This window comes from Desmodus rotundus, chromosome 3 (assembly GCF_022682495.2).
Source record: "Desmodus rotundus isolate HL8 chromosome 3, HLdesRot8A.1, whole genome shotgun sequence".
Taxonomy (NCBI): Eukaryota; Metazoa; Chordata; class Mammalia; order Chiroptera; family Phyllostomidae; genus Desmodus; species Desmodus rotundus.
In genome coordinates, this window is record NC_071389.1 from 3,857,748 (window position 1) to 3,873,191 (window position 15,444).

A 15,444-nucleotide genomic window follows, 5' to 3' on the forward strand; every position below is an offset into this window, starting at 1 on the left:
GATTCTTAGCTAGGGAACAAAGACAATTCAAGAGGGGGTCAGAGAGATTCAAAGGCTTTGCTTGAGGAATTGAACCTGGCCATTCAGACCAAGCCAAAGGGTCACGCGACAGGAGGTGCTGGGAAGAGAGATGAGAGTGTGGGAAGGTCAAAGGAGAAGGCCGGAGGACAGGTGCAAGGTGAATGGGGCCAGAGAAGGTGAAGCCAGGAGAGAGAGCACACTGTGGGAAGGTCACAGAGACTGAAACGGAACCTGCCGGAGCTCTGACTCGTGAAGGGGAGAACAGAGCCAGGAGGGGAGAGAGGCAAACTCCACTGGAGACAGCAGAGCCTTGAAGGGGAAGGAAGGGAGCTGGGCAGGGGCTAACAATGGAAAGGAGGGGACAGGGCAGAGGGAGGCGACCATGGGCCACCCAGAGAGAGCACCGAGGACTCAGGGAGGACCACAAGGGCAGGGACCAAAGAGCCTAGCCCTTCCATTTCACAGCGAGACACCACAGCTGAAATATCTTGTCGCTGTCCCCTGTGAGTGTCAGCAGAATTTTCACCGGCAGTTGCAGTCTCCATGGCCCGGAATTTTCTGTCTACTCCTGAGACATTTGCTAAGCCAGGTGCCAGCCTGAGAAGGTGGCAGGGGAGGCCATGCATCAAGCTCAGGTGCCAATCTCCAATATTAAAAGTGCAGGGAGCCCCGGTCCACCCTGTCCTGGCATGCTGCTCAGCAGCAATACTCCCCTCAAAGTTAATAAGAAACTAAAAGATTAATTTCCTGTCAGGTGCCACCGCCCTGCAGTGGCAGCATCATCATTGGGAGTGTATTTAAATAACTGGAGGGGAGGGGCAGGGTGCCAAGTGCTGCACTGGCCCTTCTGGAAGTTTCCTGGAAGAACAGGTCAGGGGTGCCCAACAGCACAGCCGTCGCTTGCGTCTGAGGTCCCCTTGATTTGTGGTGGTGGTTGGTTGTAAGATTCCAGGCACCACCTCGGCTCCCCACCCCCAGAGAGAATACACTAAGGACAAAGCAAGGTGTCTTCTCTGGGGTGACTTCATGTGGCATTGGAGTCACTTCAAACCTCTGGTTTTACAGAAACAACCATCAAATGGGGAGTTATTCTCCCCGAAAGGCACAGGAAACGGGCCTTGCTATTTTGGTTCATGACCCTAGAGCTGGGGTGGCAGGGGGACCCGGGGGCTGGTTTGTGAATTCATTGATCAGTGACCGAGTGGCACTGCTCGATGGGGACTGTGTTGGGGGTGCTCTGTCATTTTCTCACTTGATCTGCACGCTGACCCAACAGGGTCAGCGTGCAGCTCCCCATTTTACAGGTGAGGGATATGAGGCTGAGCTGAGAGAGGTTAAGTAGATTTCCCAAGATCACGCAGCATTTCGAGTGGCCCAGATGGGCTTGGGGCCAAGGTCCACGTCCAAGCCCATGTTGGTTCCGTCATCCGGCTGTGGCAAGATAACAGATGGGCACGCTTCTTCTGCTTTACTCTAATTCCAAAGTTACTAGAAACAATTTAAGAACTCAAAAAAGATGAGCTCTTAATTGTAACTCATCTTTTATGCCTTCATTTAACGATAGCCAACAAAACATTTTTTTCTTCCCCAGAAAGCTTTAAACAAGTTAAAACTGGTGACTTCCTCGCTAACAGGTAAAATGGTGCGCTTTTTCGCATGCTCTGCCTTGCCTACAGTGATGTGATCACAAAATGTGGAGGTTTTTCTTCCACTCCAAAGTGACTCTGATGCTCAACATTACTGTGTTCCTGGACGGTTTTGCTAATTCAATAAACACTTAACGAGCCCAGCTCCGGGCCAGACACCAGGCTAGGCACCGGGCGGGCAGACAGACGCAGAGATGCCCTCGTGGAAGGTGGCCCTGGGCAGCCACAGTGCGGTGCGCTTAGGCTGAAACTCCCCTTCTTCTTTCAAAGCCTTTTTTCTGAATGTTCCCTGGTGGCCAGAGGCTACCCTAGGCCCTTTCTTCACCTGGACCCCTGCTTCCTCAGGTCTTCCCATGGCTGGATTCCTATCATTTGAGGCTCAGGCCAAGGCCAGGCCACCTTCTCCGAGGCCTTCCCTGAGCTTGCTGGCTGAATTCCTCACCACGCCCCCCTCCAGCCCCCAGCACCCATCACCCAGTCCTTTTATGCTCTTAGCACCTAGCACTACCCAAAGTCACCTTCTTCTGTCTTCAAGCACTTCTTGAGGAAAAAAAGCTTTTCCATGCTTTTTTGAGAGCAAATTATGTGGACTCTGAATGTAGACCAGCCCCGGCACATCACGGTTCTTGACACACTTGGACCATCGTGGATCCGTTGAACGAACGAACAAATGAATGAGTGAATGAATGAATGAGTGAATGAATGAATGAGTGAGTGAGTGAGTGAGTTAATACCCTATGAAGCGAGAACTACAGCTATTTCCACTCGGTGCAGAAAGAAACTTCCTCTGACAGGCTGAGAATCCTGCCCAAGGATACCTAGCTGGGGAGTGGGTGAGCTGGGACCCCTTCACTCAAGTTCACAGGTGAGAAAGACTTGTCTGCTTGGGCCCCACACACTGGCACCCTTTCTCCCAGGCAGCGAGGGAAGTGCAGAGACAGCGAAGAGTGGCGCCCCGCTCCGGTGGGTCCGACCCCTCAGTCAGAGGAGGTGCTTCTTCAACGTTTGCCTGTTTCCTTCCTCCCCTGTCCCACCAGCTTCCTCCTAACCTGCAACCGCCAGAACTAATGGCCGTCCCTGGGGAGCAACCTTCTCTTAACAGCTCCATGGCTGCAGTGGTTCCCAAGTGCCAGCAAGTGGCTTTCTAAAGGGACTCTATCCCTGACACAAAATAGAATATTTTGAACAAAATTTAAACACAGTTTTTGAATGGCTCAGTTCTGACTTCATCACACTTCACAAATGCTTCCTTTGCAAACATGGGTGCCCCAGCTACCCTGGGCTGGTGCCAAGGCCCTGGGCCCGGCGTCTGTCTCCTCTGCTTCACAGCAGCCTTGCTGAGACCTGAAGCCAACAAGAGGGAGCTGTGGGCCTACGACTGAGGGAGGTGTGTGCACGCGTGTGCACGTGCATGTATATGCATGCCTGTGCACACGTGTGTGCGAGCGCACATGCACACACAGATGGACAGCCGTGGTTTAGCGATCGGCAGTGGCCACCCAGCACTGCGCTTTGAGGTTTCCGGGACCCACTCTGAGCCTAGAGGGAAGGGCACCGTGGTTCCGTGTGAAATCCCAGGGGCCAAGGTGCAGAGTTGGGGGTTGCGTGTGAGAGGTTAGAACAAATCACTCCGATATGCCCCTGCTCCCACAGTGAAAACAGCGGTGAAATCAGGTTAAAAGGAAGAGTCACATCAGCTCAAGTGCAGAAATTCCCAGAAAGGGCCTTGGCAATGACAGGAGAGATGAAGGGGGAGGGTGCTGGGTGGGCCATGAGTCCGTGAGCCGCCCACTGGCTGACATGCCTGCTCTCCTGCAAAGCCACAGCTCCCTGCAGCCGGTCAGGCTGCACGCCCCACCCACCACTGCCCCAAGGGCAGATGTGGTCGGCCAGTACTGGTTGGCTGCCCACTGGGGAATGGATTTCCTTCTGATGTGGACTTTGCTCTCAGGGGACCTGGGGTCTAGAGGAGGGATGTAGACCTGGGAAGATCAGGGAACGGAGGCAGGCTGGGCAAGGAGCAAGAGGGGCAGAGGGCTGCTTTGGGAGTTCAAAGAGAATGCAGTTGCTTTTGGTTAGAAGGGAGAGGGGAAGCTTCGAGGACAATGTGGCATCAGAGCTGGGCCTGGGCGGGTAGGTGGAAGAGGGGCTTGCCAAGGTGAGCACAGGCGTTGCCGCCTTGGGGACAGAGTGGGCAGAGCAGGTGGGCAGAGCAGGCTGAGTAGTCCCGAAGACTAAGCCAAGGGTGCAAGGAGGGCCACGGGAGCCATGTGGGAGGCGGGTCTGGCCAGTCACGGGGGCTTCGCTGTCAGGAGTGGACCACACTCGGGGCACGAGGGGCCAGGGAAGGGCAGCAGCAGATGGCGCCATCAGGGCTGTGACTTGGGAGTCAGAAGGACGGGGCTGGTTTCAAGGCAGGAAGACTGGTCAGAAGGTTGGTGCCAGGCTGCCTGGGTCAGGCAGTGAGGACCAGACTGGGAGAGGGGCCACAGGGGCAGAGAGGAAAGCCTCACCCCTTCCTGCGTCTCTCCCTTCCTGCCGCTCCTCTGGCAGTCACAGTGCCTCACACCTGAGCACCCAGCAGCCACGGCCCCCATCCCGCCACGCCCCCCAGTTCTGCGGCTCAGCTCTGAGGCTCAGCTCTGCCCACTGGCAGGTGTGGGTCTTATTCTCTAAGTGCCATGCTTTGAGATGCCCAGAGGAAGCTGGAAGAGGCCCAGGTCTCCCCGTCACACCATCCTGAGAGGCCAGGGTCCCCATGGGCAACAGCCCCCTCCCCATTAGTGCCTTTGGCATTTGCCAGGAGAGAGGGACATTGCAAGGAGGTGTCAAGGTTGGTGAGCTCTCCCTCCTCTGCCAGTTGCAAGGGGCTGGCACCTGATAGCCCAGCTGCTTGTCTCCAGTCAGCGGTCCCAGGATGCAGTGTTGGTGTTCAGGATGTCAAGGCCTGCTGGGTTGGGGGACAAGTCCGGGGTGCCTGCCAGGGCACAGGCTCTGCAGAAGAGGCGGCCCCTGATTGGCCTGTGTCATCGGGATAGCAGGTTCCATTACTCCCCAGTGAGGCTTACAGGGTATCAACGAGCTCCAGGAGCCACTGGAGAAAGGAGGAAGATGAAGGGGGCCTTAAAAGGAAAGTAACAAAAAGAAAAACCATAATTTCTAATCCAAACCTGGCCCTGCGGTGGCTTTGTTAACCCCAGTCCCTCTTTGAAGACATAAACTGTTGAGTGCTACAATTAATTCTGTGATTACACTTTATCTTGTCCCACCAAGGTATTAAAGAGGAACTGGGGAGCACATTAAAGAAACATACAGCCCAATTGCATCACAATTCCCTTTCAAACGATCGCTGGAATCTCACCGTTCCAGGCACCACAGCCTAAAACTCCCATAGATGCTCGATGGGCTGACACAGTCCTGCCTCTGCAGCCTCTACAGTCACCCGTTTGTCAGGGGACAGCTTTGGGGTTTATGTCTCTAACAGGATTTAGGGGAGGGGCTCCCCTGATGCCCTCTCGGAGTGGAGGGAAGGCGGCCCAGTCCCAGCCTCCCAGACCTCCCTGCTCAGAGCAGCTTCCCCGCCACCGCGATCACCAGGACAACACGGAACAGGAGCACGAGCTCTGGGGGCTGGGCACAGGGCCCCTTTCCAGCCCCCGAGGACCTCACAGCCTAGTCACAGCCAAGGTTAGAAGGAGGACACAGGCCAGGAAGCCAGCCTCCTTGTGATGCCGTGTTGGGTGGACAGTGTCCAGCTCTGCCTTTCCGCACATTCTCCCTGCAAAGCAAGGGACACACAGCCCTTTGCTTCAGGGTGGTTCTGATCCCACGGTGGGGGTGGTTCCCCATCCTCACCCTCTCTTTGTCCAGTGGGGGATGCTGCACGAGTCACAGTTGCTCTCTCAGCTCAGTTTTCCTAACCGGAAGTGGAAGGGGACGGATAAGTTGGCCTGGATGACCCCTAAGTTTCTTCCCACCCCATCACCCTCTGCTCCAAGAGGAATACTCAGAAGAGGTGGGGGGACGCGTGATCTGAGGGATTCCTGGGGGGTTTCCACACACAAATGGCGACATACAAAGTGTGCAGGTGAGGGGGTGAGCAGTGGTTACTGGAGAAGGGTACAAAAGACCCGGGGTCGTCAAGGACCTGCAGGTCACCTGACATCTGTGTCTTCCAGCTGGAAATGGCCCCCGTGGCTCTGGAGAGTCCCACACGTTCAGACACTGTAGCAGCGCTTTGCATCCATGGACACGTGCGGCACAGGGTATTTTGGGGGAAGCACTTGGAAGACAGCTGAGGAGTGGCCCAGAGACCCTGTTAGCACGCCTGACTACTGTTTAGCTCATCCAAACCCTCCACGGGTCTGAGTGCCCTCCGGGGACGGCGATGCAGCCTCGGTGTCTGCACAGCATTGCTCCACGTGGCCAGGACGAGCTCCTGCCTTGAAGCACTGCACCGCCCGAACTAGCAGTGTCTGGACCCGTTTGGCTCTCCCCCGTGTACGTTCTGTAAGCTCTGAGGGAGGCTCAGTCTGAGGAGTCAGGCGTGACGACAGCAGACAGGAAGGCTTTCTCTCTCCGAGTTTCCACAATGACCTTGTGCGGTGGGAACCATTCTTCCACCCGTGTTACAGCTGAGAAAGCGGAGGCAGGGGTGCGCTGGCCAAGGCACACGGCCAGGACGCAGCAGACCCCGGACTTGAGCCCCAGCAGCTGTCCCCAGAGCGCAGCTCGGAGCACCCTGCCTCACCACCGCTTATAGCATCAGACAGACCTGGGTTCGAGGGTGGAGCCTGGCTGGGCTACTTCTTTCTGTCCTCCTCACATTCCCTGTGTGCCAAGTAGAGGTGACCGCTCTCACCTCACGCTGTGAGGGTTAAACGAGCTAAGTCCTGTGAAGTACCTAGAACATACAGGTGCTGAGTAAGTGGTAATCATGGTGACAGTTGTTGTCATAGCAACCAGAGGACAGTCTGAATTGTCAGGTGGGGAGAGGACTGGCGTAGCAAAAGGAATACATATGATCTTTCGATGAGTAAGGGCTCTTGGTTGATGCAATAGAAAAATCCAGCTTGAGGATAAGGGGAAGTTGGGCAGTTCAAGTTAATGGAAAGGTCTCGAGGTGGGGTGGCTTCAGGCGTGACTGCACCCAGGAGCTCCATCAATGGCATGGAGGCTTAGTGACTTATTCCCTGGGTTCTGACTGTTCTGTGTTGGTTTCCTTCTTGGACTCCATGTGCTGGCAAGAGATAGCTTCCAGGGGCACTAGCCTTCATTATCCCAGATTCAAGTCCAGCAGGAAAAGACATCCCTGCTGCCCAGGGCCTCTAGACAAGTCAGGGTTTAGCTCTGATTGCCTCTGGTTGGAGGAACACACGGCCAGTCACCGTGGCCCAGAGAATGCGGTGCTCCGATTGGCCGGCCTGAGTCAGGGAGGGGTGCTTTGTTCCCTGAAGAACATCTGGATACTGTTATCACAAGAACACCAAATGTGCCAGAATGGTGCCCAGCGCTGCCTCCCATTAGCTACATGGGCACGAGCAGATCATGTGGCACCTCTCAGTCGGAGGGGACTCACGTGGCCCATGGGGATGCTGGCACATGCCCAGCTTCCTCCAGAGCTGCTGTGAAGAGCAGATGGACAGGAAAGGCTCCAGAGCACATGGGTCACTCTGGAGATGCCCATGTGACTCTGGTGCCACCGTCATCTGATGAAGTTGACTCACTACCTAACAGGGCACATTTCTGTGTGGGCACAGCAGCCCCAGGAGCAACGCTGAGGCGTGTGTTTTCAGAGAGCCAGGGAGTAGGAGGGGGAGCAGCGAGCCTGACTTCCAGCCTCCCAAGAGGACATAGCCAAGTCTAAGCCACTGGCAGGGCCTCTTCGAGGCTGGCGAGAAAGGGGCCCCGTGGCCCAGGTGAGCAGGGAGGCTGTGTGGCCTGTGTATTTGGCTCCTTGGAGGGAAGAGGTGGGCTTAGAAGTGGGGACTGCCACCTTCCGAGACCTGCTCACCTGACTTCCGCACCACCAGCCCTGCCCTGCCACCTCTCCATCCCTGCTGGGCCAGGGCTGCAGGCCCTGGGCAGAGCCCCTTCCCTAGAGTTCTGTGTCTCAGGGCTAGCCAGGGTAACTCCGGCAGCGACTCTGAATAAATAAAAAAGGAGTTCAAGGTTAGAGCAGAAGACAAATCAGCAGGCTCGTCCAGACTCAGGCCCCACCGGCGGCAGGGCGACAGCCATCTGCATCCCTGGCGAGTGCCTGGCAAACAGGAAACCAGGGGCAGACTCTGCACACCCAGCCGACTCTCCCAGCTCCGGGCCACGCCCTGGTGGGGGCACCACGTGTCATGGTGCCTTGGGGATCCGGGCCCCAGAAAGAGAAGACCCCAACCATCCTGACCATTTTCCACAACTCCTTAGGGACCAGCCATCCAGGAACTACCGCCCCCATTTCTTTTAAATCTATTTCTACTTTTCAGCCCACATCTCCTTGCCGATAAGGCGTCTCATCCATGCAGTTTGTCTGTGCTGAACTTGCCTCCCTGCGCTCCAAGGAGGACCCTCGTTGTTAGCGTCCATGGATCCGGAGAAAAAGCACGTTTGCCTTGTCTCCCCCTTTCTGACCTGAAAGACCTGAGTCACATTTCCTCTCGGCCATGTCTTTCTGGCCAAAAAATTCTTTTCCCCATTTTCCTGCGGCCACCTGCCCCAGGCCCTGCACTCCCAGTCCCAGAGATCAGCTTGTGATAAGGAGCCTTCGTAGCTCAGGTACGCCCAGCTTTCCAGGGTAGGTCCCTTCTAGTCCCACTGACAGCTTTGGATGGGGGTCGTCCTGGGCTTGCTGGCTGGCACTCAGACCCACCCACGTCTGGGGACAGTTTGCACACTGCCTTGCACTCCACCCACGCTGGAGGCCATTGTCCCTCTCCTGCCACTCATACGACTTCACGAGCCCCTCTCGTGACCGACCACAAATCACCTGGCACTTTATTGCCCATAAAAGTTTAGTGTCATCTGCAAACATGGAGACTTCATTGGGCATTTCTTCCCCGGATCACTTATAACGATTGTCAATAAGGCAGGGGCTGGCCCTGAGCCTGTGGGAACCTCGTGGCTTCCACATGTTCATCCCGAGCGTGCCCACGCGTCCCTGCCCCACAGGTGCAGGTGGGCGGCCAGGTCTGGCTGCACGATGAACCATTCTCCTCGGCATCGTGTGGCCTTGGGGAAGCACCTCCTCAGAGGTGTCCGCAAAGTCTGGACGGACGGTCGCCCTCAGGCACAGCATCTTCACTGCTCGGGGAGGCTGGCAAACACCCCCCCCCGCCCCCGCACTGCTGCGTTCCCCATGTGTGCGGACGCAGCCACGGCCGTGTAAGGCAGGCTTTCCCACGATATGTGTGTTCTTCCTACATCCCCCGTGGGCAGAAGAGGGCAGAGCCGGCCAGCCCCGAAGCCGGCATGGCTCCCGGACCCCCGCGCCAGGTGGAAATTGTTTAACTACGTTCCCATGACTGGAGAATTCTGGTAATTGTGTAATAACAGCAGTGGCGGCGGCAACACTCAGCAATTACCCAGGGTTTCTCATCTTCAGACCACTTTACCCGCATCAACTAATTAAGTCTCCCAGCCTCCCTCCAAGGCAGGGAAGGGCTGCGGCCCAGACTCCCTCTGGCGCCTGCGGGCTTTCTGAGGGCGGTGGCTGAAGGGGCTGCCACCTCTGCCCCTGTTCAGCAGGAGAGGAGGTGTCATCCTGAGCGCCCCCCCTGCGAGCACTGGCAAGGCGGTGGGGAGGTTGCCTGTGTCCCCTGCCACATCAGACCACACTACAAGGCCTGGCTCCCAGGGGGCACACGGCTGACAGCTGGCTTTGCCTACTACTGCTGGGGCACCAGGTCCCCCCTTTTGGTTTCTACTCTTTTTTTTCTTTCTCTTTTTGCTTCTTTAACAGCAGCCCTCAACCTTGGCGACCTGGACTTGCCCCCCATCACCAGGTGCTCGGCTCCTGGCTGTCCCACCTGCCCCCTCCACACCCCTCCCTGACCACAGAGGGTGCCCTGCAGCCCCTTGCTGTGGAGATGGGACTCTGCTGTCTGGGCCCTGCCCCAAGGAGCTCACAGACCAGGCAGGGTCAGGATTCCGGCCCATTCTGCACTCCCACCAGCTCCCTGCTCCCTCAGGTCCTGCCGAGCTCCCTGGACCCATTTTTGCTCCAGCACAGACTCAAGCTGGTCTGTGGCTGCCTGGGGCATACAGCGCTCCATCTCCCATCCAGCAAGGTCTCCCGGGGTCCCTGGGGGGAGGAAGCTGGAGAGGCAGGCGGCTAGGGGCTCCGGGCTGGGTTGGACCATGGAGTCCCGAGTAGACTCTGTGTCCCTGGAACACGTAACAGTAGCACCTGAATGCTTGGTCTGCAAGGGATTGAACTGGGAGGCGTAGGTGGGGCTTCAAGGTGGGGGTGGCCAGGACACAGAAGACACCCAGAAAGTCATCTTTGCACATAGAGGCACCCCCTCAGAGGTACGTGCTGGGGGTACGGGCACCATCCTGCTCCCGAGGAGCACCCAGCACACACCCAGGATGGTGGTGCCATGTGGCAGTCTGTGCATGAGAGCCCCGCAAGGCTCCCTTTCACATCTGTGCCAGGGAAGAGGATAGGAGGGAGGCGGCAGATCCTCGGAGAACTGAGCAGCCAGGCCACCCACCCTGGCCCTTGGGGTGGGGAGGGGACAGTTCTTGCATTTCCATTTATTTAGTCCTGCTTAACCATCCCCCTGCCTGCTGGCAGCCATCAGCAGGGGACAGGGGGGATGGAACTGAGTCTGCCCGGGCTGTATGACAGGCCTCTCTGCCACTGGGGACACCAACCACCTCATGCCTTTATCCAGAGCAGAGGAGAGGCGCCGGGCTGCCGGGCCCATGGACTGTTCTGCGCCGCGCAGTGCGGTGACGCCCACAGCGCTGCGCCACCTGGTGCCCTCACTCACTCACTCATTCCCTAACACAGCCTGCCCCCTTTCTGCCAGCTTTGCACTCCCATTTTATGGGTGCCCTCCCCCATTTGTGAGGCACCCAGGGACGGGGAAGGCACTGCTTCTGAAGATCGGAGGAGCGGGGCTTCGTGCTGACGGGACAGATTACAGTAGTAGAACGGGCTTGCGGTACGCGAACAATGCTGATTTACACTCCAAAGTCTCCCTCCTCCCGGGCGGTGGTGTGCAGGCCCGCCCCCGGGCCCCGGCGGCAACTGGGGAGGTGTGTGGCACTATTACATGCTATTATGACTTTCTGGGTAATGTATACATTTTCACTATCGCACAGCCTCTCCTTCATTTTTCATGAGAACTGGCACGAGATTAATGACGGAGCCCAGAAGAGACGGAGCACCGAGCCGCTCTGATTTATTGACCACTTAGCGTTGATGAAGCTGCAGACAAGAGTCAAACAGATGTTGCAGCTGCATTTTTCTTTATCAAAACCAACAGCTTTTTGCATTTTTAACCACTTCTTGCAGTTACTTCCTGCTTACTCCACAGAAAGGGGTGCCGCCTTTGGGCCTCATCCTCCCGGGCAGAGGCAGGGACCGGGCTATGGGATTCCCGGCCTCCGCTGCCCAGACCCGGCCCCTGGCAGTGGCCACGAGGAGGACGTGAGTCCCCCAGACTTGCTCTGGGTCACTTGGGTCTCTGGTGAATAGCACATGGCTGCACCTTCACCCAGTCCCAGGGCCCGTTGTGCAGACCCCGGGGGGACTTGGCACGTGGACGCGCAGGACCCAGGCTCCCCCTGCAAACCAGAACGCCTCCCACCACCGCCTCGGACTAGGAACAGGTCACTGAATGCCCGTTCAAATGGGCGAGGTCGGTGGCCTGGCCTGTGGGCAGCCAGCATAGGGTGGACAGAGACCCAGCCGTGAGGATGTGAGGGTCCTCAGCTTATTCATAGAGGGAGGGGTCCGCACGCAGTCAGAGGGGAATCGGGACAGACGGGGCTGCTTGCAGAGAACGTGTGTTTTAACTGGGTAAACTGCCGGCCAGAAGCTGAAGTCTGGTCGTTCAGGAAACAGATCAGAATTTGGTTTGGTTTGGGGTTGGGTGCCAGTTGGTAGTTCGACAAGTAGAACTTCTGTCCACATGGAACCTCAGTCTCTCAAAGGCCCCAGCGTGGCTGCTTACAGGGCAGGGGCTTTACAGATGAGGAGCTTGAGGCACAAAAGAAGGGATGGGACTTCCTTGTCCATAGCTCTTTCTAGAAGGTTCTGGGACTTCTCTGAGACTTTTATTTATCCTCAGCTTTCCTTTCCACAGCCCCAGACCACCCCACTGGGCTCCCTCCCCCAGGCCTCTGGGACTTTTGGGGGTCATCTTCAAAGGTCTTGCTCTCTTTGGGTGGGATGACTTGTAGCTTCTTCATGTAAATTCCACAGCACAGGGAGGAGCCTGTGGACAAGCTCCCTTGTCCAACTCCTACCCACAAGACCTGCCCTGGGTGGCGAACCCCAGGCAAGCCTTTGAGCGGCCCAGGGAAGAGGAGGCAAGCTGGCTCCACAGCCATCCAGAACTGAGACTCCAGAGTCCTGGAGGATCTGCTGGCTGTGTCCCCTGAGCCGGGCACCACCCAAGCCTTCCTCCATCCTGCCCTGCCCACCAGCAGGGCAGTGCTCTGTGGCATCTGACATGAGCACTCTGAGAAACTGACACACTGGTTCCCTATGGTTGATACATTTTCCTGCCAAAAATACCCAATAAAATGTACAACTAATGAATGAGGCTACAACGTTGCCAAGGAGCAACGTGTGTCCCAAATTTCCAAAAATACCTCAATCACTCTGTGTCTTAAAACCAGCCCCAAGTCAGGAAGTCAGTACTTAGAATGCACCTGGGGACTCAGCTGCAGGAACTCCAGGCGCTGGGATGGAATCTGTGGTTAAGATAGAAGCCGTGAAGCTGCCTGCTTCCGTGTTTCCTGACCCCAGAGGGAGCCTCCTGAACCTGCAGGGGTGAGGACTTCCACTCAGTCCTGTCACGGCCACCGAGAAGCACAAGGTCCAGAGTCGGGGCTTCAGGGAGGGGCCTGGTCCCCGATGCAAAAGCATCAGTAGCGGATCCAGAACCAGCGGACCTGTGAACTAGCATGTGGTGTTGCTGAGCCTTGGGGCGTTTGCGGGGGTGGGCTGGGATGGAGGATCAGCAGCTTCATCAAATTCTCAGAGGCCATAGGCCCTGAAACGGTTAAGAACCAGCCTTGCCTCTTAGCCTCCTGGGAATGCCGTGTTCAGAAAGGCTGCCTGCCCTTCACAGACCCGGGACACGGAGGCCAGATGTCAGTTGCACACGCGTCTGGGAAGGGCAAGGACGAGGTCCAAAGTCAGTCTGGCTCAGTTCTGCTGATGCAAGCTGAGCAGTGGTCACTGCCAGACACCGGTAGCTCCGGGGTGTCGCCCCCATGTTTGAGGGAATAGAGGAGGTGTACGGACTATTAAGACACAAACCCGATCTCCATCCTGCTGTGGTAGAGATACAGAGGGTGAGGTGTCGAGGAATGCTTCCTGGAGAAAGAAGCAAGCCTTGTGCTTGTCCTCAAAGAATAGGTGGAGGCTGGTTATGCAGAAATGGAGCTGGGCAGTGAAGGAAGGGACAGAGCTTTCCAAAATAGGAGAGTTCAGGCTTCTGTATGCAGGGATTCCTGGTCTGGGGATTTCTGTGCATGGTGAAGGCAGTCCTTGGCTCCCCAGGCCCCTCCCTGCCTGCCACCCTACTGCCTTGGTCTCCCACAGCCTTTGCCAGGCGCTTGGTGGGGCTGGGGGGCAGGAGCTGCAGGTCTTTCCTCTCCCAGGCAGCTGATATCCAGTGCCCTCCTGCAGGGCCCAGCCCCTGCTCCAGGGCCTGGGATCAGAGGAAGCCTTGGGTGGCCTGCTGGCCCTGCAGCCCTTTGAGCGAGCCTTCCTCTGTCTTGCTCAGCAGCCAGTGCCACCGCCTGTCCAGGCACAGGCTCCAGCAGGAGCCCCAGCCCAGATGCAGCCCTGGGGAGGCAGTGTGCTGGTCTGCAGGGAGACCCCAGGGCAGGGACTCAGGTCCCCTGGGCCACCTCGCCCCTGCAGTGAGCGAAGCAGGTGGCCAGCCCACTTCCCTTTTGGGCCTATGGCAAGGATGCAGCGAACTGGAGGTGGGAAAGCACTGAGACCAGGCAAGAAGAGGCCACCAGGTATCTTGGGAGGACCTGAACTCGGAGTCAGAACCCTGGCTTCCGGTCCAGGCTGTGTCCCTCGCCAGACACAGCTTTGGACAGGTCACCACTTCTGTGGGCTCAGTCTCCTCGTTGTAGACAGGGCACCCAGTCCAGCCCGGCCCGGCATGCTCCGTGGCCAATGCAGGCACCAAATGGGACGATGGCGGAAAGCACTTTGAAAGAACACAGCGCGCACCCAAGGTTGGGGATTATCGTCATTATTAAGGAGCGTGATTACCGCCGCCATTAAGGAGAAGGCTCCTGGTCGTGTTGATTTAATTTCCTGGTTAACTGAGCGTTGGCAAGAAAAAAAAAACCTGTGTTTCAACTTTATTGAAAATCTTTTTAAATGACGCCAGGCGACTTTCTTGCACTGGTCATGTGTCATCGTGAACCTATTTATTAACGCATTGATTGATTCACATATTTGTTTATTACGCTTGCACTGACCACATGCAAAAAGGTGATTGCAGACCCAGCCTCCTTCATGCCTGAGGTCCTCGTGCCCACCCGGACCTCATGGTCGGGTGTCCCTCAGGAAAAGCAGAGGCCACCCATGTGGGGAAAGTGCACAGGAAGGGACCATCCACATGGCTCTTTGGACAGTTCCCTGCAGCAACTTGATGTGTTGTCTTTCTTCAGTTCCCCTGCTGTTCAAGACGCGCCTTCTGATGGGGGGGGGCGGTTCCCGGGTGTTACAAAGTGGCAGGGCTGCTGTTTGGCAGAAACTGACCTTGCCTTCTGGGGGCCACGCAAAGCCCGAGGGCACTGAGCTCTTTGCATTGAAGCCACCACCCCCACAGATGCGCCTCGGCATGTCACTGTGAGAGCTGGTGGTGAACAGAAGGGGACAGAGGACATTTTGAGTGGAGTCTGATGGGAGCAGGCTGACCTATTTCAGTAGAACCATTTGGGGACAAACCGTGCCTTCCAAGTCTCCCTGCAGAGAGTTTTGTAAGGGAGGTTTTGGGGGAGAAGTCCCTAGAGGCTGTGAGTGACAGCTGCCTTCTAGGGGACGTTGGAGGGGACATGCTGGCGGGGCTGCGTGCATGGGTGGATGGGCAGCCACACTTAGCAGCAGGGTGCCTCACATGCCGGGCGCTCTGTTCCCCCTGGGAAGAAGCGGTGCTGATTCCTGGGTCTGGGCGTCCGAGGGCTGTGACGGGGCCTGTGGGTGGGGCACAGGGCAGGCCTGGTGCCCCTGGCAACTGGGGCGTTAGGTCCAGGATGGGGCCTAGAGACATGTTTGAAGCCATGCGTGGCCCTGCATCGCACACAGAGCAGACCGTGCACAGAGCATTGGCTCTCAACTGGGGACACGGGGCAATGTCTGGAGACATTTCGTTGTCACCACTGCATGTTGGGGTTAATGGCGTCCACAGGTAGACACCAGGGACAATGGCTGAGCGCGGGACAGCCCCACCACAGAGCACGTCCTGGCTCCATGCATCAGTGGGGTCAAGATAACCTGGGAAGGGGCCGTTCAGCCTGCCTGTGCCTGCTGGGGGGACCCTGGGGGGACTCTGTGCCACCTCATGCTGCCAGTCTC

General features: G+C 57.1%; 1 protein-coding gene across 11 annotated transcripts in view; it reads left to right on the forward strand.

Moving 5' to 3' along the window:
• The window catches only part of CAMTA1 (calmodulin binding transcription activator 1), a 761,376-nt gene that overhangs the window by 643,137 nt on the left and 102,795 nt on the right, over window positions 1-15,444 (forward strand). The window lies entirely within an intron of this gene.